Source organism: Suncus etruscus, chromosome 18, assembly GCF_024139225.1.
Source record: "Suncus etruscus isolate mSunEtr1 chromosome 18, mSunEtr1.pri.cur, whole genome shotgun sequence".
Taxonomy (NCBI): domain Eukaryota; kingdom Metazoa; phylum Chordata; class Mammalia; order Eulipotyphla; family Soricidae; genus Suncus; species Suncus etruscus.
Window position 1 is genome coordinate 58,787,513 of NC_064865.1, and position 25,820 is coordinate 58,813,332.

A 25,820-nucleotide genomic window follows, 5' to 3' on the forward strand; every position below is an offset into this window, starting at 1 on the left:
TTATTTTCTTTTGCAGTTTTGTTTTGTTTCTTAAACTGTTTCTGAAAGTCCGAGAAACAAATATTCTTACCTTTTTAGAAAACACAGAAGGACCTGCCTAAAATCCTGTCCACAATTATTTCATAACTGAAACTAAAGCAAGTTTTAGCATCTCGGTGTGATGTTGTTAGCCACATAGAGGAAACCCATGTGAATTGCAGAATGTCTTACTCTAAAGAAGTAAGTTGAGAATGATCACTTCTAACAATATACTCTCTAAACTCAGCGTCAATTGCATAACCCATATATCCAATACGTTAAAGATGCTTTTCATTTTATTTTCTATCTGACAGAACCCAAATAATTAACATGGAAGCTAAAAGGATAGATTTGGAAGGTTGTGAAATAGTGGAGGTAGTGTATATCACCATTACTCTGACTTTTCTTTTTTGGTTTCTTGTAAATAGATTACAGTTACATACTCACTCTCGCCATTGCCTTTTTATTTGAATGTATTTGTTGGCTTCATTTTAATCATATGGAAATACACAGAAACCCACCTCCCATTACTCATACAAATATCAGTACTTTGGCAATCATACAAGTCTAGTGTTCTGGTCCCCTTCCTCTAATAATTCTGCCTTTCTGTGCCAAGCCATAAGGGTCCAAAACCCTACTGGACTAGAGTTGGGGGAATGATGATGGCCATTGAACTCAGCATTCACAAGCACTAGATATATGCTCTCTCACTTCAGCTATCTGGGGGAGCATCACCTTGCTTTCCTTTTCAATGTAGTTGGTTTTTTTTTTTACATCCCCTGACCAACAGGAGGTTGATTTATTTTCACTTTTAAGTTCCTCCTTCCCAGAGTCCCCCCTCTACCATACCTTTCACATGCCTTGAAAGAACGTTTTTGCTCAACAGTATTGGGATAATGAACACTCCGTTTACTCTTATGACTGTCTCTGCCAAAATCTAGCTCACCTCGCCACACAACGAAACCAAGAAGTGCTTCTGGAGGTTGGCTCAGCTGCCTGGTGTTCGGTCTGTTCATGACACGCCAATACTGGGTAGCTTCACCTCGGCTCAGTGCACTAGGTCTGTGGCAACACCAGCTCGGAAGATCAGGGCCCTGTATTTCCTTTACTCGAGAGCTTGTCTGGATGATAGCTGAGTAAACAACCCAGACTGAGGAAGTTTTTAAGTGGGGAGGTCAACTTTGGGGGCTTTCAGCAGTGCTATCCATTGAGGTCAATGGAAGTTGATTCAGCGGGAAGAGAACATCAGAGTGGAGTGGGGAGGGAAAAGACTCATTTCAGAGCTTGGAGACATGAATTGTAGTTTCACTTCTGCTGGTAACTTGATGTGTGACCTTGGGCCAATTGCTTCTACCTCTCTGGGCCTCAGCTTCCTCTTCTATAGAATAAACACTTAAACTAGATCATCTTGAAGGGCCCTTTTAGATAAGGAGCCAGAAGAAAAGAGCTAAGTAGCCCCAACTCATCTTTTGGCCAAGAAGGTATAGAGTTAACACTGAGTCCATTGATGTATGTTGAGTCCTATGATGTCCCAGCATCAGAGGGATGCAGAAGACACTAGACCTGGAAATCAGGGACTCACCACACTGTGTGTGGTATGATTTTTTTTGTTTGTTTGTTTGTTTTTTTGTTTTTTGTTTTTGGTTTTGTTTTTGGGCCACAACCGGTGACGCTCAGGGGTTACTTCTGGCTATGCGCTCAGAAGTCGCTCCTGGCTTGGGGGACCATATGGGATGCCAGGGGATCGAACCGCGGTCCATCCAAGGCTAGCACAGGCAAGGCAGGCACCTTACCTCTAGCGCCACCGCCCGGCCCCGTGGTATGATTTTTTAATCTGGCTTAGAAAAGTGAGCAATAGCACTGTTAGATAATTCTAGATATCTATGTTAGATAATTCTGGTTATCCACTACACAAGAACACTAGATCTTACTTAAGCAAAAGAGATAAAGACTATAAAAACAAAAAACCAAGGCTATAAAAAACAAAAAGAGAAAAGACTATAAAAACACAGAAACCTAGAGTCTTCCAGAAAAAAATATACACAAGGATACAACTGAACTCATCAAGAGATTCTTAGATGAGATGTGAAGAGAGTACCAGAGGTCATTCACCCCATCTTTATCTCCACTTCTTATAATCCATATTCATTCTTTTCTTCTTCAAATGCTTCTTGTATAAAATGACAAGAGTTATCCTATGAAAGGAAACTAAGTTCCTTTGATTCTCAACTGAAATTTTCTAGGAAAGAAGTATGTTAGGTTGATTTTTGTGTCAGTCACTCCTCTATTCTCCTACTGAATCTAATGCAATCCCTAATGGCCAAGTTAAAGGTAGAGATTGAGGCCGCTGTACTGTATAATGGGAACTTGAATATGAAATGACATGAGAAAAGACTTGCCAAGTAAATGCCCCTTTGGGTTTTAAAAAGAAAGTAAAAGAACAATCACTCAGTGATAGCTACACAGTTTTGAGATAGGTCTTCTTAGAAGGCAGTGAAACTTCACAAGAGGCACATTATTTACAGTCACATAACCTTAGTAGGGGAAATTGTGACAAGGATCCTACACCAATATCTCATCCATCCTCGACCCAGATTTCTCAGGAAGATCTCAACTAAACCTGGGCAGCTGGAGTTTATTGCTCCGGAGTATCCCATTCTTCAACTGGCACTAATAATATACATGTCAACTACCCACTATCCTATCATTCTGATGAGGAGAGGATCAGAGAGAACTCATAAATAAAAGTGTAAGTTGTACCTGAAGTTGTAACGGAAATCTAGCTCTCACCTGGAGATGTGCAAAGGTAGGTTGTGTGTTAGCACATCCAGGATGTCTGGGCTCCTCCTTGTGTGTATGCATGTTGTTTTGATAGTAGTATCCTATCCTGGTTTGCCCTGACATACTCTTTCTCTTATGCCTGTTAAACAATTGCTCTGTCAAAGTTTTGTGGGCCCACTGTGTCCTGAAGTGTTCAGTATGGGTTCCCTGAGGATAGCCACAATTTAGTATTTAAACTTTCAATCAGCCAGTTGATGTAACAGCAAAGTGTTAGAAAAAATGTTATCTATTAAGTTAGATTCCATATATTATTGCATTAAATACTGACAAATATCCATGTTACCTGTCAATTTTATTGAAATAAATTTGAATACACAGACACACATATAATAGTTTACCATATTTTCTCTGTATTTCATCATTTCCTCTTTTTTTTATTTGTTTGTTTTGGGGAACACACCAAACAGTGCTCAAGGGTTATTCATGACTGTGCTAAGGGATCACTCCTGAGGGGTTCCAGGGGGTCACATGGGGCTCCAGAAATCAAACCCAAGACTGCCTCTGTACTACTGAACAGGTCCTCTATATTTCATTTTTATATCAGACAGGTCATTTAAAGGGAATAATTATTGGATAATTTTTTCAAATACTTTCAGTTTCATGACTTTAACCAGTTACTTTACATTTTAATTTGAATTTGAAATTCTTTGAGAAACAACACTCATAAGACTTATTTTTAGTGTAAGAACTCTATTTGCCTATTGAAAAACAACAAAGTATTATATAGTTAGTCTACTTTTCTCTAAAAAGTTGATTGTGCTCTAAAAAATATACTTCCTGGGGAAGCGGTTTCCTTTTGAAAATTAATTTTACCGTGCTCTCTTTTTGGTTGGCTAATCATGAGCAATGTCCCACAGATGAGGTAATTCTAATGTCACTATGTGGAAAAGAAAACTTCCAATTTCTCTTTAAGAGGAAGTCAGCAACCAAGGCAGCTTAATACTTATTTTCTTGGAAAAAAGCGACCTCTTGATAGGTGGAATTTGTCAGTTAGAAAATTAGTTTATCAAGGGCAAAATGGTTATGGTGCGTGAGCAATATGAATCATATCTGGTTCCATTCCTGCAACCGATGGTCTATGTACTACAGGGGGGTGACCTTGGAGCTCCAAATACACCACTAGGGTAATCTGGTAATCTCCAATATTGTGTTAGGGTAGGGGTACTGCTAAACACCTAATCTCAGGTCAGTGTATCTAACTAGCTGCCCAACTGGTTGAGAATTGCTGGCAGTCCTCCCTCCCCAATACACACACACACACACACACACACACACACACACCACACACAAACACACAAACACATACCCCTCCTAAGCACAGCTCAAACAATAAAATTAACTTTTCAATATTTACAAGTCAACTTTGTCCTAGAAGTACTCAAATTTCAAGAATATGTTTGGAATAAACTATCTGAAAGGCGGTGTGGAAAAAGTTGTTGATGAAACTGAGTGTGGAGTGTGTGAAAATCATGTGATGGGTTTGTTGTTATTGTTGGGGCTTGCATGGGGGACATAGACTGAGAGGGACAGAACCTAGGACTTTATATCTGCATGTCCCCTACCACTTGAGTCCCATTCCAGGCCCCAGGAGAAAGGCTTCACCTAGCAATGCCCAAGAGCTACTCCTGGTACTATAATCAAGAATCTTCCCTGATACTCAAAGGACTATATATATAGGTGGGGCTGGAGACTGAACAGGGCTGAGCTGCATCGAAGGTAAGTGCCTTAGACCCTGGGCTATATCTCCAGTTCCAATTTGTTATTTTGGGAGAATTTCATTTCACACCGCTTCCCTGGTCTGGATGGCTGAATGAGTTTGTCAAAGCCAGACGCTCCAGAGACTCATCAGGACCAACTTATGTTGGTTTTATTACTGGGAAAGTAGATTTATAATGATTGGTTTTCACCTAAGACCCAGAAAATCATCACCTTTTGTTCCACACTGTATTGATATGGTCAGCCTGAGGCCTCCCCCAACGAGACTAGCACCTGCTTCCATGGGCTTGACCCAGAAGGGCAGTAACACAGGTGCTTCCTGTGGCCAGACTGTTTCAGAAGAAACTCAGAGAGTGAGAGATTGTCCAGGAGAGGGGATCTTCATGGGCGGCACAGATAGTCATTCTTGTTGATGCATGAGTGGATCAAGAGGAGTGGGGTAAGTTCCTAGCAACACTCACAGAAGATCTGATGCTCCCTCTCTCTGTGCAGAGGCTTGGGGCACAGACAGGACCCAACTTCCCCTTTGTATGAAAAATTCTTGGAATGGGACACAGGGTGTTACTGTCGGTCAACATGGAAGCAAGAAGTGGACTAATGGGTCTTTGCCCATTGGTCACTCTAAGTTGAGAGAATAGTTTGGAAAGACTGTATGTGTTATTAAATTTCACCTTTTCAACAAATGACCTCCCCTATTCTCTCACAGACCTCATATGTGGGAACGTGTCCCCACCCTAATTTCTAGAGACACTCATCATTACTAGAGGAACCAGTGGCCACAGATTTTCATTCTTCCCACCCAACCCATGACTTGTGGCTCTGAGAAAGCTGCTGCCTCTCCTCCTTTCCCAGCATTTGACCTACCACAGGAAAAACACCTGAAAATTTGCCTCCTTAGGTGCCTTCACTTCAGTCCTTTCTCAAATGTCAGGTCGTCTAGGCTCCTTAGCCAGGGGACACTTGAAGGTCATAACAAGGACCAAACTTGATCTTCAGACCTTGCCAGAGTGCCCTGGGCCCCATGGCAATTCTCTCCTTTAACTGGGGGGTCACTCTCTAGTGAGTTCCATCTCAGCACACATTACTTCTATTCTCACTCTTGATTCTCAGGAAACTTAGCCAACAAAATCTTTTCCATTTTTATTTCCATCAGTGTTGTGGTTTCACTTGTTTCATTGATTCTTATTTTTTAAATATAATCAACCACTTTTAAAAATATTTCTTCTATTTTATCCTGTTGGCTTCAAAAGTTCCAGTTATGGCATATTAGAGAATATTGGTAGTATCTTAATTTATTAACCTGAGGATTAGGACTTCTGCAGATTGGATACAATACATGATCAATGGTCACTATAGGTCTATGTTCTGATTTATGGGTAAAATCTAGTTAGGGCCATTTTTCCTTGTTGTCATTGATTCTTAATCAAAGTTGAATGAGAGTGAAAGGGGAGAAAGACAGAAGAGTGTGAGAGAATTTCATTTGGCCTGTTCAGAAGAGATTCCTTATAGAGTAATAGATTATAATTGCATCCAAAAGATATAAATTCATTCTAAGTATCATTATAAGCTTAAATGATGACACTGAATTCTTGCATTGAAAAATCAAAGATAAAGAATTCAATGTCACTGCATGGGGGTCACCAAGCCATATTCAGCTTCAGTGATGTATTCAAAAGAAGAGAGATTAAAATAAGCAACAGGAAAAGATAATAAAGCATCAGCAGGTGACCAAACATGGAGTTTCCCCAACTCAGTTATATTCAATAAACCTGAATTAATCTCTAAGCTTGATGTGTGACAACATGCAAAAAAATATGACCAACCAGGAAATTCACCCAAACTTTGACATCTAGATTTTTGGAAGGGCCAGTCATGGAGACACAGCTGACTTTAGTTTCCAGTTCCTCCTCCAAATGTTCAGATTGTATCCTGTGTTCCAAAGTCTCCTCCATATCACGGTGTCGATATAAATTAGGTAGTGTGGTTCAAAGCTATAAGTAAACAAAGTTATAATGTCCTCATCTTTTAAAGATATTTTTTATTTTAGGTTAGTTACTGTGATTTACAATACTGCTTACGATGATGTTCAGTAGCTTTGTACATCAAAACCATAAGTGGTAACACTTTTAATCATATTAATTTTATTAAATTTTAATCAGATCAATTTTTAACTTCATTGAGACAGTGCAGCAGCAACTCAAGTTCAAATTTATGGCAGCACATATGGTCCCTAGTACCCCCAGAGGATATTTCTGAGCACTGATACAAGGATAGCCCCAGGAATCCCTGAGTATGGCCCCAAATAAGACAAAAACAAAATAAAATGACCCAAAATGTCAACTTACTAGATAACATAAAACAAGCCTACTAATATAGACATGATAATGAAAAATGTTATAACACTTGGCAAGTAAGAACAAGAAAAGCATTTTAACTTGAAACACTACTTGAAAATTTGGGTATAAGATGCCATTTCATATCTGTTAGATAGCATAGCCATAAAATGTTGTAAGGACATAAGCAAAACTAACTGGAACTTGCATTCACTTCTGCTGGCAATGTATGCTACGTACATATATACTGAACGTCAGTCATTGATCAACACGTTCATCCAAAAGTCGGTATAATTTTGTTGATTCTACTATGTCTAAGATCAATAAGCTGGCGAAAATTACCTAAATAATAAACAGAGGAATGACTAAGCATTTTGTGGTCTGACTCCATACAATGGACTATCCTCCACAGTAAACAAGGAGCTCAGTTGTTGACATTTACAACAATATAGATGAAAACTCAAAAACTATGCAGAGTGACGTAAGGACAGACCAAAAAAGGCTCTAGGAATATTTACTTTACTGACAGAAAAGAAGTTAATAGTTGTACTGGGATGAAAGTTGGGCAGAGAGGGGATGGGAAAAAGAAATGACCTCCAAAGAGGACATCTGACATATTTGAGGGATGATAAATATATGCATTTATTCTACTGAACCTGTGGCGAGGGTTTTTACAGGTGCATATATAAATATTATTCCAAACCAGCTGTTCGAGGCCAGAGACATTGATCAGCAGTAGAGCATATACCTGAAGCCCCAACATCATCAATTTCCAATACCATAAAAATAAGTATTCCCGTGTTCAATTTATACTAATTTGCCTCACACATGCAAGGTGTACAATCTACCAATTTACCAATTTATTATACAATTCACTATACAATCTATGGGGTTACATCTTTGGCCCAATAACTGTGCAATTTACGTTATATCAATGCCATTTGTAACAATAAAATTGTAAAAGTTGAAAATTGGGATCCAAGCCTATTTACAATAGGGAAGCACTGAAAAGTTGTTGTTGCTGCTGCTGCTTTGCTTTTTGTTCTGAGAAAGACTGAAGCAAGCCTCTATATAAAATATACAAATAAAATTTAAGAAAAAAAGAATATGTGTGGCAGTTTTTTTTTTTTCCTTCATAGGCCTAGCATACGTATGTTGGGGAAATTAGTAAGGAAATATCCTTGGCCTAAAAATACCAGGGTGTCCCTATCTATATCTATCAATAATTTTGTATCTTATGATATTTATGTTTTCTTTCTTTAGTGATATTAACTGCAAATATGTGTTGCCAATTTTTTTAAATATTATTTTTACTGAAAAGTTTTGACAGAAATCTGCAGCCCAGAGTACTATGTTTTAAAATTTTCTCTAATTAAATGTAAAATTATCATCAAATTCATAGCACTTATAGAAGTGCAATTCAAAATAGTGTCCCCTAGAAAATTAAAATTGGCAATACTTTTTTTTTTTTTTTGGTTTTTGGGCCACACCCGGCGGTGCTCAGGGGTTACTCCTGGCTGTCTGCTCAGAAATAGCTCCTGGCACTTACGGGGGACCATATGGGACACCGGGATGCGAACCAACCACATTTGGTCCTGGATCGGCTGCTTGCAAGGCAAACGCCGCTGTGCTATCTCTCCAGGCCCGGCAATACTTTCATTAATCCATGTGCTTAGGAATTATTCCTGGCTCTGAACTTAGGAATCACTTCTAAAAGTGCCTGGGTGACCATAGAGGATACTGGGGCTCAAATCTAGTTTGGCCACATGCAAGACAAGTGCAAGATGATCACTTCATCTCAGAAACATATAATTTTATAAAGAAAATTTTTATTTAACATTATCTATGTGTTCTCAGAAATTGTGACATTCATTAAAAACCAGGTCCTTAAGTAACATTATTTAAGGACATATTCTACAGAAATGAATGGGTAGATAATAAAATAGTTCGATATGCTTGTGAGTATATTTGACTATATACACATCTATGATTTATTTCTGTCTTCTAAGAGGGATAAGATGCAGACCCCTAATTATGTCTTTTATAGAATTTTATATTCCAGGTTTGGAAAACTAATCTATTTCTTTGGATTAGCTATAATTCTCTGAGAAGACCCCCAAAATAAGTGTGTGCTAGAAGAGAAATTTTCTCATAAGAAATTACTTTGATATGAAGAAAGGTTGATCTCTGTCATACAATTGTTGTGTATGTAAACATTACAATGGGATTATTATTATTGTTGTTGTTATTATTTGTTCTAGTCTGCCTTTAAAATGTACCAAATTAAGGTGGATAATATTTTAAATATTTTATTAATAGCCTTAGATTTATACAAATTGCAAAGAGAGGACTGAGACCATTGAATTTATCCTCTTCCCCCCATTGTCAAAATCACACATTACCACAGATCATTGGTCAAAACGAAGAAACCAACATGGCATATCGTTGTTAATGAACTTTATCACAACTTTTTCTATGAATGACATTTGTTTTTTTTTTTTCTTTTCCAGGATCCCAATATTATCCTTAGTTAACTCCTCTGCTCTGTGATGCGTCCTCAGGTGTGGTTTTCAATAAAATGATCATTTTGAAAAGTATTGGTCAGGAGTTTTTGTACAAATGTTCCTCAATTTGGGTTTTTTTGATATTTGCTGATGGGGACACTGTGGTTCTGAGGTTTGGGGAGGAAGACCACAGAGCCGAAGTCGCATTTTCATCATATAAGATGAAGGAAGGTATGCACCATCCACATAATTTCAGTGAATTTGGTGAATTTATCAGTAATTTTGATCACATACCTATAGCAGATTTTCTAAGTTTTCCTACTGAAAAATGTTTCTTCCCCTGTCCAACTCATTTTAAGCAGCTCATAAGTTCCCACAGGAGAGATGGTGGAGGCATGAGAGAAGAATACAGTTATACATCCCTGGAAGGGCAAATCATCTATGTGCATTTCATAGAATTCTTTTGTAGCTACGGTTACCTCTATTTGTCTGGCATTCAAGCAATTATTTATTCTTACCACTACACATTCATGAGTATTTATTTTACTTTAAATTCAGAATTATGGCTTTGTGGAAGAATATTTTAGTCAAATATTTTTCAACTCTCATGTTGGTGTCTATAGCCCTGCCATGTTCTAATCATTTGGTTTCTTGGGGAAATTTCTCTGAAGAATAATAACTTATTCTTGCAGGTATGACTAATGCCACAGAATTGTCTTGTATTTTTCCATGCACTCTTCCTAAATTGGTTGTTTCTTCAAGGATACCTAGCTCCTATGAGAGAATGGTGGAAAATAAAAATACGTATGTTTGCTGAGAATCCTTGAATTCTTATTTGTCATCTTATAAGTTGGCAAGAAAATATTATAACTCTCACTAGGCATATTCCCTGATCACATTTCAATAGACACCATCATTGTAATTTTGATTCCTTTAATTAAATTTTAAATTTTAGTTATTTTACACTTTAATTTTAAATTGATATGTTAAAAACATAATTTAATCTAGTTAATATAAACTTCCCCAGCCAGATTGCATGCTAAGACAGTCATACCCTTGCAAATTGCAGAAATCCTCAACCTACTCTGACCTGAATTTAATAGATTATTTATATTATTTTTCCAGTAGCTTATTCAATAATATTACTATTCACATAGTCATCTAAATAACCAGAATTTATATTTTATAATTCTATAAGTCAAGAGATTGACATAGGTTGCATTGGATGAGTCAAGCAATATGTTGAAAGACTATCTCAGAGATTGGAGATCTCCCGTTTCCCACTCTTTGATTATTAGAAGAATTCAGTTGATTCTGGTAGGACCAAGGTTGGATTTCTTGCAGGTTTTAAATTGAGGTCTATTCCCAGCATTTAGAGGCCAATGAAATTCTTTGTACCTGGTTCCCATTCTCCATCTTAAAGAAATGGCAGATTAAAACCTTCTCACATTGCATCTTTATAACCCACTCTTATCATCTATTTTTTTAGGTTTGGGCCAGGATAATCTCCCCCATCTCAAGATCCTGAACAGTAATCATATTTTTTTTCCTTAGGCAAACTAGTAATACCACAGATGCTAAATTTAAGGAGCAAACTTCACCCTAGGGTATGAGGGTCTGTCCTTTCTATTGAAACATGGTCAAAAGAACTTTGAGAAAAGTCGGAAACTATAAAGCGAGTGGTCTTCTGTTGCAAGTCAGCCCCTGAAGAGGTTGACTAATGGAGGGATGAAGAATGAGGCCTTTCTCTTCCAGCTCGGAGCACGCGTCTGCCACCCTGTCTAGCCGACGGTTCTGAGGTGAAACGGCGGGTAAACAGCTTGCAGACAGGCTTGTGGAAATAGTAGCTTTATTCGGTGGACAAGACTGAAGTCCAAAGACTCAGCCTCCGTTCCAGCAAAAAAGCCCCGACCTTCCACAGACCCTTGTTTTTATCCCCCAGAATCAGGTACCACCCAATGGTGGGATCAGATACCAACCAATGGTGGAAGCAGAATCAGGTACTACCCTAGGGTGGGGGCAGAATGCCAGGTCACACCTTAGGGTAGGGCACAATCACCAATCAGGTTAGGGTGAGTAACATAGTAATCCTAAAATATTTACATACACAACAATTCTCCCATTTTAGTAAACAAACAATATTGTCTACAATTATTAAAGGAAAAATTAGTCCATAATAAAAGAGTGGCTGTTTGCATAAACGCATCACAGGAAAATGTAAAGAAAAACTTCTAACCTAAACACAGGGTGTCTAAAACCAGAAACATATATCAAGGAATCAACTACAAGCTCCCAAGAAGATAAATCTAAGACGTACTTAGATCCTTCGAAGAGACGCCAGAAAGGTTGTGTAACAGGCAAGAAGAAGCACCTTTTCTTTATTTGTTGTTGTTGTTGTTGTTGATGATGTTGGTTTTTGGGTCACTGGCAGTGCTCAGGAGTTACTCCTGGCACCACGCTCAGAAATCGCTCCTGGCAGATACTGCCATTCGAACCAATGACCTTCTGCATGAAAGGCAAACGCCTTACTTCCATGCTATCTCTCTGGCCCCATTTTTATTTAAGTCCAGGTAGAGCAGAAAGCCCATCTTTGAGGGCATTGAACTAGGCCTTTATTTCGGAGGAAGAGGCACATACACCCCCTGCACAGTGGAGAGCCACTGCAATGATGATCAATAGGTATCTGAATGTAATCCAAGTTCTTAACCCAGGCTGAAGTCCATATGATGTCCGAAATTGATGTTAATTATTTATAGATGGGAGCTTAAGTCACAAACCAAAACAAAATGTTTAAGGCAGAGACCCTCCCTGTGTAAATAAACAACTTGAGGGCCCATCCAAAATGGATGAAACTTCCTATAAACCTAGTATTTTGCCTATGATGCGCTCACGCAAAAAAAACCCTGAGAACAGACAAAAATATCAATTAGGAAATTATAGACAACAATATCTAATTTACAAACCTAAAATCAAGAAAGCAAAAACCCTAATGTAATACAACATCAATTCCTAAGATTAAAAACTAAAATAGAAAAACATTAATTACAATAGTCAAAAGAAGTGTAGTACCAAATATAACTTCAAAGGATTTCAATTATAAGAAAAATACAAAAGGTGAAATTTCTAGAGTCCAATGCCAGTCTGTAAAGATAATGGGTCTGGAACTTCGAAAAGACCAGCAAAAGACACTTGATGGGTCTGGAAAAGCGGGTTGAAGCCTTATACAGGAGATAACATCAAGCTGAATGAAGAAGGAAGGCCAGTACAGTCATCCATGTGTTGGGGCATCCCCAAGCGTTACATCATTACCATCATGAGTTGGTTGGGCTTCTGCATTTCCTTTGGGATCGGTGCAATCTTGGGGAAGCCATTGTAGAAATGGTCAACAATAGCACTGTGTATGTGGATGGAAAACCAGAAATTCAGATAGCACAGTTTAACTGGGATCCAGAGACTGTGGGTCTTATCCATGGATCTTTTCTATGGAGTTACATTGTGACACAAATTCCAGGTGGCTTCATTTCCAACAAGTTTGCAGCATATATGGTGTAAAACTCCAACAGTCACGGATGTCTTCCTCAGGCCAAGATCAGGAGGCTTGTAGTCGTGGGTGAAGGAGATGAGTTGCACATGTGAAGGGAATCCTGAAAATTAAATGTTAAGGACTAGGAAGAGAAGGAAGGATAAGGAAGACTAAATTGGGGAAGATAATGTTAGGAAAAAGGGAACTATATACAAAATATGCAGAACAGACAGACACTAAACAAGACATACACATACAGGCTTCACAAAAATATGGTCATAACACTCACTCATACTAAAAAAAATTTTTTGGAAAGGATCCAAAATAGAGCAAAAGAAAAGAGAATTCAGCTGAATCAACTAAAAGCGCCTTAAAATGTAATAGCCGGCAAATGTTTAGATAAATCATTTCAAATTCAAAAAATTTTTTTTTGTTTTTTTTGTTTTTTTTTTTTTTGGCTGGATAATATTTTATTAAACATTTGAATGTGGTTCTAACTTTTAACATTTAATTTAAAAAGTCAATGTATTAACAACAAATCTATACTGAATTAATTTTTTATGTAGAGAAATATAAATTGTGCATTAAGAATTAAAATGAAGTAGCTCACGATCAAAACTATCTGAAGAGCACAACAAATTCTTATTTACTATCACTACTTCAGTATTTGTGGGAATGGTGAATGATTATGATTTAGAATTTGTTTCCATGCTTGTTTCTTGAGCTTCTACCTCTGAGAGCTTCTCGTCATTCTCCAGTGTTTGCTGTAGTTCATGAATAGTACTAAGAAGAACATGAAATTGTTTCCATCTCAATTCCAGCTTATCTTTAATGTGTGAAAGATGCTCTAATTCTTTTCCCAGAGCTTCAAGTTCCTTCAATGTTTCGTGTCTGTCTGGATGATGCTGGATCACTTTTGCCAAAGCATCCTATTCTTGACGATTTTTTCGTATTCGTTTTGCTTGAAGAATTTGCTTTTTGCACTCAGCAATTTGTTCATGTGCTCCAGCAATGCTACATTCTATTTCCTTGTATATTTTTTCATAATTTTCCATTTCTCTGAGATTCATATCATATACCAGCAGTGTTTTGCCCATTGAAAATTCACATTGGGAAAAACCGGCTATCCTTTGCAAAAGCTGGCTCCCTGTGTGTGACACCAGGCGGGGAAAATCCGCGAAAGTACACCGGCCCAGTGGGGCTCAGCTGTGAAAGACTGTGAGTGTGACCTGTCTATGTCTGTCTACTGTCCTCTTGCGTGAAACTCTTGCGAGTGGGGCAAAAAGAGCCTCCAGAAACCTCGCTCGCCCAGACGCCATTTTCAGGGAGGGACTTCAGAGCATAAAAACCGGCTATCCTTTGCAAAAGCTGGCTCCCTGTGTGTGACACCAGGCGGGGAAAATCCGCGAAAGTACACCGGCCCAGTGGGGCTCAGCTGTGAAAGACTGTGAGTGTGACCTGTCTATGTCTGTCTACTGTCCTCTTGCGTGAAACTCTTGCGAGTGGGGCAAAAAGAGGCTCAGAGGAGCACGGCCGCTCCGCTTCGCTACGCGGCCGTGCACTCTTTCTAAGGAAAGAACTCCATTGCAACAAGAAGGAAAAATCACACTAAGAACGGCGCTATATCACAGAAGCAAACATTTCTCTCTGGACTGTCTTCTCTGTTACATGCTCGGGCCTAAGATTTGACCCAGTGTGAGGCTTCATCCACGGAGGACTCCCCTCCCTTAGAGGCAAGTCAGCCCATCCAGAAAGGGAGGAGCCAGAGGAGTGTGCTGCCTACATCATATAGACAATGAATACCACTACAACACGTAGAAAAACCCACAATACAAATGTGACAATGGGGAAACAGCGCAGGCCAGCATCAGACATAGAGAATGAAGATGACAATTCTGAGGACCAGATAATGACTGAACAACTAATCAACCTCTCAGATAAGGACTTTAGACTAGCAATATGGAAGGTGCTCAACAGACTCCAAGAAACCATGGATCGAGTTGAACAGAACACTAATAAGAACCAAGAAAATATGAAGGCAGAAATGACAAAACTCCAAACTGAAATAACATGTCAACTAACAGGCCTGAAAAACTCAGTAAACGAAGTGAATGACAAAATGGATAAGCTCTGGGACAGGGTATCAGAAGCTGAGAATAGACTTGGTGCTGTGGAAGATGAGATACATAACAATTCCATACAGCAGGAGAGATTGGACAAAAAACTTAAAGCAAATGAGCAGACAATGGAAAAATTAGTCAAAGAATGGGAACAGACGAAAATAGAAGTCTATGATAAGATCAACAGAAACAACTTAAGAATCATTGGAGTCCCAGAGACCCAGGAAGAAAATTTCCAGGAAGAATCAATGGTCAAGAACATCATTAAAGAGAAACTTCCAGAGCTAAAGAATATATGTGATCAAATCCTGCATGCCCGAAGAGTACCAACCAAAAGAGACCCCAGAAAAACCACCCCAAGACACATCCTAGTCACAATGACAAATCCCACAGATAGAGACAGAATTCTGAAAACAGCAAGATCAAAAGGGGAAATCATGTTCAAGCAAGCTTCCCTGAGATTTACAGCAGACCTGTCACCAGAAACGCTCAATGCCAGAAAGCAGTGGTGGGATATTGTGACAAGACTGAATGAAATGAATGCTTCACCCAGAATACTATACCCAGCAAAACTCACTTTCCGGTTTGATGGAAGAATACATGGTTTCACAGACAAAAAACAGCTCAGAAACTTCACAGACACAAAACCAGTCTTAAGAGAAAAACTGAAAGACCTAATCTAAGACAAGACTACCCAAAAGACACACCAAATTTTGAAATAAAGATGGCGTTAAATCCCAGGACAATTCTTTCTCTCAACGTCAATGGACTAAATGCACCAGTTAAGAGACACAGAGTGGCTAAATGGATCAAAAAACTCAATCCAACCTTCTGCTGCCTACAAGAAACGCACCTGAATAGTCAGAACAAACATAGACTCAAAATAAAAGGCTGGAGAAAAGTTATCCAAGCAAACAACACCCATAAAAAAGCTGGAGTGGCCATACTAATATCAGATAATGCAAACTTTATACTCAGGAAGGTTGTAAGGGACAAAGACGGACATTTTATATTAATCAAGGGGTACGTAGAGCAGGAAGAATTCACTCTCCTAAACATATATGCACCGAATGAGGGGCCAGCAAAATATTTAATACAACTGCTGACAAATCTGAAAAATAATATCAACAACAACACAATAATTGTGGGGGACCTAAACACGGCTTTGTCAACACTGGACAGGTCAACCAGACTGAAACCCAACAAGAATATACTAGACCTGAGGAGAGAAATGGAAGAAAGAGGCCTAGTGGATATATATAGGACACTCCATCCCCAGAAACCTGGATACACATTCTTCTCCAATGTACATGGGACATTCTCCAGGATAGACTACATGCTGGCACATAAAACATACCTCCATAAGATCAAGAGGATAGAAATTTTGCAGACTACCTTCGCTGACCACAAGGCTCTGAAATTATTTGTGAACTCCAAAGGGACTCAGAAGAAACACTTTAACACCTGGAAGTTAAACAGCCTCATGCTCAATAACCAGTGGGTCCGAGATGAAATCAAGGAGGAAATAAAAAGGTTCCTGGAAACAAATGACAATAAAGACACAAACTCTCAGAACTTATGGGACACAGCAAAAGCAGTACTGAGAGGAAAATTTATAGCTTTGCAAGCACACATCAGGAAGGAAGAAGGAGCTTACCTGAGTAGCTTAATGACACAGCTAATAGAACTAGAAAATGCTCAACAAAAGGACCCAAGAACAGGAAGACAGAAGGAAATAACAAAGCTGAGAGCAGAAATCAACGAAGTGGAAACTCAAAAAACAATCCGAAAGATCAACGAAAGCAGAAGTTGGTTCTTTGAAAAAATAAACAAGATTGATAGACCACTGGCAAACCTAACAAAGAAAGAGAGAGAGAGAAACTTGATAACTCGTATCAGGAATGAAAAAGGAGAGATCACTACTGATATGACAGAGATTCAAAGGGTAATCAGAAACTACTTTGAAAAACTCTACGCCACTAAAAATGAGAACCTGGAAGAAATGGATAAATTCTTGGACTCTTATAATCTTCCACGGTTGAAGGAAGAGGATGTAGCATATCTAAACACCCCCATCACCATTGATGAAATTAAAACAGTAATCAAATGTCTGCCGAAAAACAAAAGCCCAGGTCCAGATGGATTCACTAATGAATTCTATCAAACTTTCCAAGAGGAACTACTGCCAATCTTGGCAAGACTCTTTCATGAAATTGAACAAACAGAAACACTTCCAAATAGCTTTTATGAAGCCAACATCACCTTGATACCTAAACCAGACAGAGACGCTACCAAAAAAGAAAATTACAGACCAATATCACTGATGAATGCAGATGCAAAGATCCTCAACAAAATCCTGGCAAATAGGATTCAATGCCTCATTAAGAAGATCATCCACTACGATCAAGTAGGTTTCATCCCAGGAATGCAAGGCTGGTTTAACATCCGTAAATCTATCAACATAATACACAACATCAATAACAAGAAAAATAAAAACCACATGATCATATCAATAGATGCAGAGAAAGCATTTGATAAGGTCCAACACCCATTCTTGATCAAAACTCTCAGCAAGATGGGAATGGAGGGAACCTTTCTCAATATAGTGAAGGCCATCTACCACAAGCCAGTGGCAAATATTATCCTCAATGGAGAAAAACTGAAAGCCTTCCCTCTAAATTCTGGCACAAGACAAGGCTGTCCTCTCTCACCACTCCTATTCAACATAGCACTGGAAGTACTTGCTATAGCGATTAGGCAAGAAAAGGATATCAAGGGAATCCAGATAGGAAAGGAAGAAGTCAAGCTCTCACTGTTTGCAGATGACATGATACTCTACTTAGAAAACCCTAAAGACTCTATCAAAAAGCTTCTAGAAACAATAGACTCATATAGCAAGGTGGCAGGCTACAAAATTAACACACAAAAATCAATGGCCTTTCTATACACCAACAGTAATAAAGAAGAAATGGACATTAAGAAAACAACCCCATTCACAATAGTACCACACAAACTCAAATATCTTGGAATCAACTTGACTAAATATGTGAAGGACCTATACAAAGAAAACTATAAAACTCTGCTCCAAGAAATAAGAGAGGACACACGGAAATGGAAACACATACCCTGCTCATGGATTGGCAGGATTAACATCATCAAAATGTCAATACTCCCCAAGGCATTATACAGATTTAATGCCATCCCTCTAAAGATACCCATGACATTCTTCAAAGAAGTGGATCAGACACTTTTGAAATTCATTTGGAACAATAAACACCCTCGAATAGCTAAAGCAATCATTGGGAAAAAGAATATGGGAGGAATTACTTTTCCCAACTTTAAACTGTACTACAAAGCAACAGTTATCAAAACAGCATGGTATTGGAATAAGGATAGGTCCTCAGATCAGTGGAATAGGCTTGAATACTCAGAAAATGTTCCCCAGAGATACAACCATCTAATTTTTGATAAAGGAGCAGGAAATCCTAAATGGAGCAGGGAAAGCCTCTTCAACAAGTGGTGTTGGCACAATTGGATAGCCACTTGCAAAAAATTAAACTTAGACCCCCAGCTAACATCATGTACAAAGGTAAAATCCAAATGGATTAAAGACCTCGATATCAGCCCCAAAACCATAAGATATATAGAACAGCACATAGGCAAAACACTACAGGACATTACAGGCATCTTCAAGGAGGAAACTGCACTCTCCAAGCAAGTGAAAGCAGAGATTAACAGATGGGAATATATTAAGCTGAGAAGCTTCTGCACCTCAAAGGAAATAGTGCCCAGGATACAAGAGCCACCCACTGAGTGGGAGAAACTATTCACCCAATACCCATCAGATAAGGGGCTAATCTCCAAAATATACAAGGCACTGACAGAACTTTACAAGAAAAAAACATCTAACCCCATCAAAAAATGGGGAGAAGAAATGAACAGACACTTTGACAAAGAAGAAATACGCATGGCCAAAAGACACATGAAAAAATGTTCCACATCACTAATCATCAGGGAGATGCAAATCAAAACAACGATGAGATACCACCTCACACCCCAGAGAATGGCACACATCACAAAGAATGAGAATAAACAGTGTTGGCGGGGATGTGGAGAGAAAGGAACTCTTATCCACTGCTGGTGGGAATGCTGTCTAGTTCAACCTTTATGGAAAGCGATATGGAGATTCCTCCAAAAACTGGAAATCGAGCTCCCATACGATCCAGCTATACCACTCCTAGGAATATACCCTAGGAACACAAAAATACAATACAAAAACCCCTTCCTTACACCTATATTCATTGCAGCTCTATTTACCATAGCAAGACTCTGGAAACAACCAAGATGCCCTTCAACAGATGAATGGCTAAAGAAACTGTGGTACATATACACAATGGAATATTATGCAGCTGTCAGGAGAGATGAAGTCATGAAATTTTCCTATACATGGATGTACATGGAATCTATTATGCTGAGTGAAATAAGTCAGAGAGAGAGAGAAAAACGCAGAATGGTCTCACTCATCTATGGGTTTTAAGAAAAATGAAAGACACCCTTGTAATAATAATTTTCAGACACAAAAGAGAAAAGAGCTAGAAGTTCCAGCTCACCTCAGGAAGCTCACCACAAAGAGTGATGAGTTTAGTTAGAGAAATAACTACATTTTGAACTGTCCTAATATTGAGAATGTATGAGGGAAATGTAGAGCCTGTTTAGGGTACAGGCGGGGGTTGGGTGGGGAGGAGGGTGATTTGGGACTTGGGTGATGGGAATGTTGCACTGGTGATGGGTGGTGTTCCTTTTATGACTGAAACCCAAACACAATCATGTATGTAATCAAGGTGTTTAAATAAAAAAAAAAAATTAAAAAAAAAATAATAAAAAAAAAAAATAAATAAATAAATAAGAAGAAAACATGAACAGAAACTTCTTCAAAAAGTACACTTGGATGGCCAGTAGATATATGAAAAAAAAATGCTCTGCATCACAGATCATGTGGGAAATGCAACTCAAAATGACAATGAGACATCATCTTATACCAGTGAGCCTAGAGCACAAAGAAAGAAAAAAAAAAAAAAAAAAAAAAAAAGAAAATTCACATTGGGACAATGTACTCAGCATTGAGTTGAGTACGTTGAGTACGTTGGTACTGGCTATATCCTTCTTCCTGGGATCCAGAATTGCACCACTTGATGAAACTTTTCACTAGCAGATTAATTCTCCGATCATCTCCGGCACCATCTCCATCAATCAGGAGACGCTTTCGTATGACTTCGTTGTCCATCACGGCTCCCATGGCATGTGCAGCGGAGGTCAAACTTCCACAATGCAGCTGGGGTGGAGGAGGCGCCCTTCTCTTGCAAGTCAGCCCCTGAAGAGGTTGACTGATGGAGGGATGGAGGATGAGGCCTTTCTCTTCCAGCTCGGAGCACGCGTCTGCCACCCTGTCTAGCCCACGGTTCTGAGGTGAAACGGCGGGTAAACAGCTCGCAGACAGTCAGGCTTGTGGAAATAGTAGCTTTATTCGGTGGACAAGACTGAAGTCCAAAGACTCAGCATAAATTCCAGCCAAAAAGCCTCTCGCCTTCCACAGACCCTTGTTTTTATCCCCCAGAATCAGGTACCACCCAATGGTGGGATCAGATACCAACCAATGGTGGAAGCAGAATCAGGTACCACCCTAGGGTGGAGGCAGAATGCCAGGTCACACCCTAGGGTAGGGCACAATCACCAATCAGGTTAGGGTGAGTAACATAGTAATCCTAAAATATTTACATACACAACAATTCTCCCGTTTTTAGTAAACAAACAATATTGTCTACAATTATTAAAGGAAAAATTAGTCCATAATAAAAGAGTGGCTGTTTGCATAAACGCATCACAGGAAAATGTAAAGAAAAACTTCTAACCTAAACACAGGGTGTCTAAAACCAGAAACATATATCAAGGAATCAACTACAAGCTCCCGAGAAGAATAATCTAAAACGTACATAGATCCTTTGAAGAGACGCCAGAAAGGTTGTGTAGCAGGCAAGAAGAAGCACCTTTTCTTTATTTGTTGTTGTTGTTGTAAATTTAAATAAATAGTAGAAAATATTAGTTTGAAGCTTGTTGATACTAGCTTTGAATGAACCTTTTGCACCTGCAAACCCTAGTTTGGCAGTTTAAAACCACATTTTCAGATAAATCTTTGGGGAATTAACTCAATGGCTCAGGAAATAAAAGAAAAGATAAATAAATAGGGCTATCTCAACTAAAAAATAAGCTTCTGTATGGTGAAAGAAAACCTTATCAAAATGAAAAGTTAACAAAACAAGAGACAGTATGTACCGATCATAGACTTAACAAGTGATTGGTATCACTAATGATAACCAATAAAAGAAGCTCAGGAACAAAAGAATTAGTGAATTTAAAAGTGAGCAAAGATCTTATAGATACATCTTCAAAAATACCTATACAAATCATTGCCTGACATAAAAATTTTGTCCAGTATCACTTTTTATGAGGACACTGCAACCAACACATAATGGAATATCACCTCACATTTGTGGGAATGACTGCAATCAAAGTGTGAAAAAAGTCCACAACATGCTGATATGGAAAACGAATATAAATTTCTCAAATATTAATAAGAGAACATCTTAAGCTCCAATTGCCACATTTCCATTTATTTAAATTTACAATCAGCAATTAAACTGTAGTAGACTGTGAATGAATCTCTTTGCATTTGGTGTGTGTTTTCCTAATGTTTGTGATGAACATAAACGTCTCTTCATGACATCTCTTCATGAAAATTTCTCTTCGTGAAATTTTTGGTTAGTGATGCATCTCCTTTGAAGACCTTTGGAAGTCCTTGCTCATTTTTACATTTTTCTTTTTTGTTTGTCCTGGGATTCAGAATCAAAATTTGCTCTTTGCAAATGAACACCCAAATTTTCCATCGCTTTGTGTTTAAAAGACTATGAGTTTGGGGCCAGAGCAGTGGCACAAGTGGTAAGGCATCTGCCTTGCGCACACTAATCTAGGACTGACCGTGGTTTGATCCCCCAGCATTCCATATGGTTTCCCAAACCAGGAGCAATTTCTGAGCGCATAGCTAGGAGTAACCCCTGAGTGTCACTGGGTGTGGTCAAAGAATAAAAGCAAAACAAAAGACTGAGTTTCCTCACATAATTTGGAAATCATTTAACATATGTATGACTATGTGTGTTTATTTCTGGGCTGCTGGTTTTTTGTGTGTTTACATATCTGCCCTCATGTTACTCTTCACTATTTTTGAACACTACATATTTTTGTAATAAGTCCTTAAAGCAGTGTGACTGCTCTAACTTTGCTCTTTTAAAGAACTTTTGGAGATTCCCAGTTCCTTTAGGTTACAAATAAATTTTAATGTGGATTTTTCTTTCTGCAAAATAAAAAAATGAAGATTTTTTATAAGGATTGCATAACCTATATTGATCTCTTTGGGCAGATTGTTATCTTTAAAATATCATGTACCATTAATAAATGCCTTTCTAGCGCTTCTTTATGTTTTATAGATTTTAGTGCGAAGCATCAATTTCCTTAATTAATTTCTACCTGTTTCATCTTTTTATTCAATTGTACTTGCAACTATTTCCCTTCTGTTTATTTTGGGGCTTTTTAAGCAATGCCAAGGAGATTCAGCAGCAAACTCCTGGCAAGATTTGACGAACCAAACTCAGCAATGCTAAGCTACTGAGCTATGTTACTGGGGCCTAACAATGCTGGGGACCATTGGGCAACACGTCCACGGTTGTGGTATTTGGGGGTCTTGCAATATGAGGGATCAAACTTTGAGCCTGAGCTTGAGCCTTTTGAGTTATGTGGTTCTTCGCATTTCTTTCGAAGTGGTTTAATAAATATTATAGAGAAACAAATGGAAGCAATATCACTGAGATGTCATATCTGTTTGATTTCAGAAGAAAATCAGGGGCCAGTGCAATAGCACAGTGGGTAGAGCATTTGCCTGCATGCACCTGACATAGGTTCAATTCCCCCAGAATCCCTCATGGTCCCCCTGAGCACCACCAGGAGTAATTCCTGAGAGCAGATCCAGCAGCACCCGTAATTATCACTAGGTGAGGCCCTAACTAACCCATTCCTCAAAATAACTGATTTCTTTGAAGAATATTAGACTCTGCTGAGAGAATCCTAGTGCACCAGAGTAAGACTAACACAGAGATCAAGATAGATTACATTGAGGTAACTGGTTACCTATGGACTCTTTTCCATTGACCCAAGCCAGGGAGTACCGCATGAACTGGATCTTCCCTGTGCTTCCAGAAGCATCCTCATCCCCACCCATTACACACTGTGGGTCACTTTGTGGGATCCCCAGCTCTTACCTCATCCCCATGGAGGTTATAGGGAAATTCCTGGCCTTTAATCACTGAAGAGTTGACTTTGATGAGTGGGTACAAGTTTGCAACACAGAACACACAGGTCTTGACAGGAGGCATTCATGCCCGCAGTGCCCCCTCAAAATGTCCCCATGCAGGGCTTTACTCCTGTTCAGTTCACTCAAACTGGGTAAGTAGGCAAGATTTGGCATGTTGGGTTGGTCTGAATTCTCAGATGAGGAGTTGAGTAGGCCATAAAAGATGATCTATCCATTCCAGCTGTATTGGCTGTGAAGAGTGTCTCCTGACCACAGCATGAGGGTGGGGCAAGAACCAAGACCTCCTTAAAGCACCACCGCCAAAATGTATGTAGTATAGTAGGCCAAGATGATTTCCACTAAGGAAAACCAGTACCATAACGAAGGGTTCTCATGGCGCACAGGCAATGGAAATGATCCCACTTAAGGACAAGGTTGAAGGCAGCTCTCAGCCCTATCCATCTGGAATGTCCATTTGGGGAAATTCAGACCTTCCAGGAATGGCTTCTCCTCTTTCCACCCAGGAAGGTTTGCTGAGACAGAGCCCAGAGATTGTGACTACTGGTAACACCCATTAGAGCAAGAGCCTTGGAAGGACATTTGAAAGTCATGTGGCCTAGCAGTGCTTTTACAGAGAGATAGGAGTAAGACCCAAATGCCTCCAGAGGAGACATAGGGGCCTACATTGGTTAGGGAATTTGAGGGTGAGTTAATGTAACACAAAGAGCGAACATTTGCTTAGAGATGTCTCAGTATATAAGTGTGATATATATGTTTGTGTATATATGTACATATAATATGTATGTGTGTGTATGATAACTAAATATAATTAGTAATCAGTTCAACAATGAAGAATGTCTTCAGCCTTGGACTGGAGAGACAACCCAGGGGTGGGGGGGGTGCCTTTCTTGCACATGAACACCCCTGCTTTGATTTCCCAATACAGCCTTGCATATGATCTTCTGAGCATCTAATTGGAGAGATCCCTGAACAGAGTCAAAATTATGCTGTGAGTACCACTGGATGTGGCCAGCACGAAACAAAACAAAAAGTCAAGAGTCTTTCAGCTTTTCTGAGGAGACAAAGGAAGCTACAGAAGTATTTAACAATCTGACCTTTATTAGTCAGAGAGAAAAGCTAGAGACTTCCCCTATCTGAACAACCAAACCAGCAGTTCCATTTAACCAGGATATTCAGCCCACATTTGACCTGATTCCTGTCCCCAAACAATGAGTTGTAAAGACTCTTGCAGGGCATGGGCAGTCATTGAAAGCACCGTCTACTACTGAATGGAGAACCTAGTTTTGATGATGGAGTCTCAGTAGAGAATCCTGAGTCTTCACTCTACAGCCTCACTGGAATAGGGAAGGGGCTGCTACTTGTATTTTATTGTTTTTGGCCAGTGGCACTTCCCTATCTAAATTCTCAGAGCCTAAGTAGTTGCTTTACCCACAAAGTAAACCATACCATTTGGGCCTTATCTGCCCAAGGTCACTACCAGGAGACAAGCCCAGGAACTCCTAAATTTAGCTGATTGGCAAGACAGACTCTCTGAGGAGGCAAGTCTGTAAAAATTAGAGAGAAGATATTTATCGTTGACAGGTACAAATGATCCCAAGGAAGGAAATAAAGGGGGGTTAAATAAAGAGGGTTAATATTGTTTTGTGAATATGGGAGTAGGAGAGATAGCACGGTGGTAGGGCATTTGCCTTGCATATGGCCAAGACCCCGCTCGATTCCTGGCATCCCATATGGTCCCCTAGCCTGCCAGGAGTGATTTCTGAATGCAGAGCTAGGAGTAATCCCTGGGCACTGCTGGTGTTGCCCCATAACCAATCAATAAATAAATAAAGTTTAAAATAGAAGAAAAAGGTGAATATGGTAAATAAAAAGGCAAATACCACAAAAGTAGATTAATGGGACTTCATAAAGCAAATGTTCAGGCAAAGAATTCATAATAATTCTCAATAATCCTGAATGATTTGTGGTGTTAGAGTAATTCTCTGGAGTAAATATAGTGAGTGTAAGAGCTTAAAGGTAAACACAAAACTATGTTTAAGAGAAATTAGGAAAACAATGCATAAAGGAAATGGGAAGTTCACAGAAATTAGACTATAAAGAATAAGAAAAAAAAAACCTCACCAACTAACTAAATTAAACAAACCAGAAATTCTAGGATTAGAAAATAAAACTTTAGGGGCTGGAGTGATAGCACAGTGGTAGGGTGTTTGCCTTGTAAGCAGTAGACCTGGGACAGACCCAGGTTCGATCCCTGGCAACCCATATGGTCCACCAAGCCTTCCAAGAGAGATTTCTGAGTGCAGAGCCAGGAATAACCCCTGAGCACCTCTGCATATGGCCTCCTAA

The 25,820-nt window shown here is 39.1% G+C and overlaps 1 pseudogene; it reads right to left on the bottom strand.

Moving 5' to 3' along the window:
* Window positions 1-13,377: 13,377 nt before the first annotated feature.
* LOC125996179 (THO complex subunit 7 homolog) lies at window positions 13,378-20,351 on the bottom strand (annotated as a pseudogene).
* Between the last annotated feature and the right edge of the window lie 5,469 nt (window positions 20,352-25,820).